Below are 5,411 nucleotides of genomic sequence, written 5' to 3'. Positions count from 1 at the left end.
GTATATATGTACCACTTCTTTATCCATTTCTCTGTTGATGGACATTTAGGTTGCTTGCATGTCTTGGCTATTTCAATGAACTGGGGAGCATGTATCTTTTTGATCATACATAGACACCTACAGCAATCCTTCTTTTTGTTTAATATTCAGTACTCTATGAGAAATTTAATTTCCAATGTCTTTGCAGCCCAAGAGTTTCTCTTTCAGATCAGTCCTTTCAGGATTAGCAGAAAGAAAGCTACAAATGCGCTTCTAAATTAGTTGTGCTTTTTTTTTTTTCCAGGCTGCTTTTCCTAGCTTTTCCGTTCAATCCATGATTTGAATAGTAAGTTTGTTAAATGAACCCTTCAAAATACATGGTCATGAATAATTTTAAGAATAAAATGGTTTACTCACCTCTGGTAACCACAAATCTGATTTCATTTTCTAGAAGTTTGTTTGGCTGGGGTTTTTGTTTGTTTGGTGTTTAATTGACCTGCTATGCTATGGTAGTTCCTGGCACACACATTTTGGTTGTTGTTGTTGGAAATGTTATGGTATATAATCTCTCACATCCTATGAAAGTAAAGAACTATGATGTTTTGGTGAAAAAAAAATAAAATGGTTTAAACTATAAATTTGGTAAGCACCTCATTACGGAAATGTAAGATTTTCCCCTAAAATAAAATCAATATTTCTCTATAACCAATAATGGTTTTCTTGGAGCATCAATTTTCTCTGAAAAAGTAATGGAAAATTAAAAATGGGAACAGATATCTGAATAACCAGAGCTCTCCTGTTCTTCTGGGTTGTGGTCCCTGACCCCAGGCACATTCTTGTTGCCTTTTACACACAGTGTATCCTTGGATGAAGCCCTTATATTAAAACACACACTTGAGGATTTCCTCTCATGGCTCGGGGAAACAAATCTGACTAGTATACTTGAAGATGCAGGTCTGATCCCTGGCCTCACTCAGTGGGTTAAGGATCCAGCATTGCTGTGAGCTGTGGTGTAGGCCAGTGGCTACAGCTCCAATTTGACCACTAGCCTGGGAACTTCCATATGCTGCAGGTGCAGCCCTGAAAAAAGACCAAAAAAAAAAAAAAAAAAAAAAAAAAGGAGAGAGAAAACAAACATTGAGGAGAAAATGAGCAGGTACAGATGGTAAAATGCAGACATTATTGGAAACAATTCTTAAGCTAACAAAGTTAAGATTCAACAATAAAATCATTAATTTTAAGGAATACAAAAGCAGAAGGTTTTTATGCTAGGAAAGAGAATTTTATAAATAATGATCAGATTGTAAGTCAATGCTAAATGATAATAACAACAATAGCAAAATGATGATGATGATGTTGATTTAAAAAATAAAAACGAGGGAATTCCCATTGTACTGCAATGCAAAGGAATCCAACTAGTATCCATGAGGATGTGGGTTCGACCCCTGGCCTTGCTCAGTGGGTTGGGGATCTGGCATTGCTCTGAGGTGTAGCTGTAGCTCTGATTCAATCTCTAGCCTGGAAACTTCCATATGCTGTGGGTGGAGCCCTAAAGAAAAAAGCAAAAAAAAAAAAAAAAAAAAAAGGAGACATAAAACTCCCCACTGTCTCTGAACAGTTTGTAGTCTTTTCAGAATTACATGGAAAATGAGACTCTAAGGTAAGAGATGAATGAAGTCTTTTTTAAACAAAGGAGTTTGGGAAAACCTAGGATGGAGGTAGATTATAAAAATTGGGAGTGTGTGTGCTTGCAATGCTGTGTGAATAGAGCAGAGTTACCTATATTCTGCTCCAGTTGGATTTTTGATGGCTGACCTGAAAAGAAATGAGCTGTAGCCAAGAAGAGAGGAGGTGAGTGTCATAGGGATAGGGAGCTGAGGGAACATGCAGCAGAGGTGCTGAAAGGCAGATTTGTAGTTACAGAAAAAAAGGAAAACCTAATGGGGAGATGGGAAATGTCAGGCTGAGGGACATTTTTGGTTACTGGAAACTTTGGCTCAGTTAGGCCAAGTATGGATGTGGGTAGTGGTGGAAAGGGGACAGGTGTCAGAAGGTTTTGGTCCATGACCTCATGACAGGCGCCTCTCTCCCTTTCATCACCTCCTCAGCCAAGAGCCCACAGGGTTAGCTAAGCATGCTCTGATCCTGCAGTGGGAGTGTTATGCATTTTGTTCTCACTTTGATCCAAGAGATTAGTGTGTTCTTTACCACGTTCTCTATGAAGAGGGTGGGAACAGGAAGGATTTGGAGGAAACCCAGGGGACCCAGCCTACCAGAGTCTATGCTTGGAGGCAGAGGGTGTCCTAGCTTTTCCCTAAGATTAAGTGAAACTTTGCAGAATGCCAGGACAGGAACCAGCTTCAAGACTGTGTCTTGCATGAGGACACACTCTAGAGTAGAACCAGAGCCTGGGGAGAGCTCATGGTCCCAGAGATTTTAGGGTGTTGTGCATTACCAAACAGTCTTGATCATCATGTGCTACCTCTAGACTTTTGATCAACCAGTGACTCAAAACATACTTATTGAATAACCACAAAGTATGCAGTCAGGTGGTAAGTGTTCAAGCACATTAAAGAGCCTTTTAATCACAGGCCACATTATTTTACTTTTCACAGCTTCACTCATGGTGCAAAGTGACCAGATCTTTATTTATACCATTTACAACCAGTGCTGTTGTAATAGAAGTCACCTCTAAAAATTCAGTGGTTAATGATATATTTAGCAAATTAGAGTGACAAAAGCAAAGGTTTAGGCATAAAAACCAGGTGCAAAATCTGGCCTGCCTCCTGGCTGAGGGATGCTGGTCCAGTTGCTTGACCTCTGAGTGTTTCCCCTCATCTGTAAAATTAAGATGCTGTTGTTCGTATTGATGTTGATCCCTAAGAGCTCTTGGTGTTATGGATAACCCACAAAGTGCGAAGTGTCACCTGAATGTCATAGCTCTTCTTGCTGTAACTTAGGGTTGGCATCCTTGGCCTCATGAAATCTCAGAATATCCAGTCTGGTCCATAGCAGGGCTTTGTGGAGTCAGGTGTGACAAATTTTCCTCAAACTTGATGGATGCAGACATACTTCAGGTTCCAGGGAAGCCATCTCTAGACCCATGAGGGGTGGGGGCTTCTCTATAGAAGTGGTTGAGTAGCATCAGATTGGGTTTCTTGCAGGCTTAGGCACAATAAGCTCTACCTGACATTAGTGTTTGAAAATTACAAACTGATTCAGCAGTCTACGGTCTAGATTCAACAGTTTTGAAACCTTGATTAATAGAGTAAAAGGAAAACCCACTATTTAAAGACCATCAGGTGTTTTCCTCTTTTTCTTTAGAGATAACATCTGAATTAATAATTCTTCTATTTGAGAAAAGGGAAAAAACACCCTTCATGATTGATTTTAGTTTTCCAAAGGGAAAGTCAAGACCCTGCTCCGGAATAGAGTTCAAGATAATGCCAAACTACATTGTTTTCTATAACGTCAAAGGTGGTCTTCACTGGAGGTAGAATCGCATGTCTTTGTTCATCCATTTAACTAGGATGCACTGAGCTCCTAATGTGTGCCTAATACTCCTCTTGACCTTGAGTGCTGCCTTCAAGGAGCTCACAGTCTAGTGAGAGAGAGCAGACACCAATGAAACAAACATATAACTCATACTGTGTATTGTGCAACCAAGAGGATATGTGACTTTGATAGGCCTGGTGTCAGAAGGCTTCCCTGAATAAATGACTTTTAAGCTGAGGTCCACAGGATGAGTCTGACTTTATAGCCCAAAGGGGAAAGGTGCTCACATCAGCAGCACATAGACTAAAAGTGGAACAATATGGAGAGGATTTGCATGGCCCCTGTGCAAGGATGACATGCAAATTTGTGAAGTGTTCCATATTTTTGCACAGTAATGCAAAAGTGTTTAATGTTACTGAACTGTAGACTCAAAATCATTGAAATGGTAAATTTTGTTATGTACGCTTGAACACAATAAAAAAAGAGGTATGGCAACATGGATGCAACTAGAGATTATTATCATACTAAGTGACGTAAGTCAGAATGAGAAAGACAAATTCCATATGATATCACTTATATGTGAAATCTAAAAGATGGCACAGATAATCTATCTACGGAACAGAAACAGACTCACAGACATACAGAGCAGACTTGAGATAGCCAAGAGAGAGGGGGAAGGGAGTAGGATGGACTGGGAGCTTGAGGTTAATAGACACCAAATATTTTATTTACAAAGGACAAACAACAAGGTCATACTATATAGAACAGGAAGCACTATCCAATCTGATCTTCCGGGATAGACCATGATGGATAATAATATAAAAAAGGATGTATATATACATATAATGTTGTCATTTTGCTGTCCAGCAGAAATTGGCACAATGTTGTAAATCAACTATATTTCAATAGAAAAAAATTTTAACAGGGGGATATGGTGTTGGGACAGTCCCACTGCAAGTAGAGGGACTGGCAGTTACAAATGTCTGTGGGGGAGTTCCTGTCATGGGGCAGCAGAAACGAATCTGACCAGGAACCATGAGGTTGTGGGTTTGATCCCTGGCCTCGATCGTCAGGTCAAGGATCCAGCATTGCCGTGAGCTGTGGTGTAGGTTGCAGACTCGGCTCAGATCCCATGTTGCTGTGGGTGTTTTGTAGGCTGGCAGCTACAGCTCTGACTTGACCCCTTGCCTGGGAACCTCCATATGCCACGGGTGTGGGCCTCAAAAGACAAAAGACAAAAAAAAAAAAAAATGGCTGTGTGAAGGGGGAGCGTGGGTGAAAGGAAAACCAGCAGGGCTGGTTTGTCAAGATTTAGGGGGTGTTGTGTGGCCCCAGGTGAGGCCAGAGTCAAAGACAGAGGTCAGACCACAGTGAACAGACAGAGATGTTGATCCCTGTCTTAGGATCAGTGGGAGATTGTTGAAGGGCTTTCCTCAGTGACAGAACTTTGTTTTTAAAAATTACCATGGACTAGGATGGAGAGTGGGTAGAGGAGCAGTGGAGGTGGCTGACCAGTTGGGAAGGTATCAGATTTCTTCATGAGCGAGATGGGTGTTGCTTGGACAGAGATGGAAAGAAGTTGATACATTTGGGAAAAGTTGGAGGGCCAATGGCTGAACTTGTTGGATGGTTGTCCTGGGAGTGAGGGGAGAAACCAGTCAAGGAAGAGCTCCATTTCTGGATGGATGGTGGTGCCAGGGACTGGGACAGGAAGCGAAGAGAAGGAGTTTGGATCACGATGGTTGTTTTGGACAGGTTGAGTTTGCGAGCCTCGAGAAGCTCACAGCTGCCCATGTAGGGGATCCTATGTATGGGGCATTGGCACAGGGCTCACTAAGGCCCATGCTAGTTTGTGGCACAATTTCCGTTGATGCTACCTGGCTCACAGTGATTGTTCTCTGAGGCATGTTTATCATGGGACAAGTGAGGACTCAGGA

At 41.6% G+C, this 5,411-nt stretch overlaps 1 non-coding gene across 1 annotated transcript; it reads left to right on the top strand.

Annotated features, from left to right (window-relative positions):
- Positions 1-3,753: 3,753 nt before the first annotated feature.
- Positions 3,754-3,860, top strand: LOC146399422 (U6 spliceosomal RNA). Its single transcript, XR_014818471.1, has one exon. It is a non-coding gene; the product is annotated as a U6 spliceosomal RNA (small nuclear RNA).
- Positions 3,861-5,411: the final 1,551 nt, after the last annotated feature.

This window comes from Sus scrofa, chromosome 10 (genome assembly GCF_054392235.1).
Source record: "Sus scrofa isolate SSC_HxYL_T2T_F1_AM1 chromosome 10, Sscrofa_HxYL_maternal_Yorkshire_Landrace_v2.0, whole genome shotgun sequence".
NCBI classification, from domain to species: domain Eukaryota; kingdom Metazoa; phylum Chordata; class Mammalia; order Artiodactyla; family Suidae; genus Sus; species Sus scrofa.
Note: the sequence above shows the minus strand (reverse complement) of the source record. Positions and strands in the feature narration are given on the sequence as shown.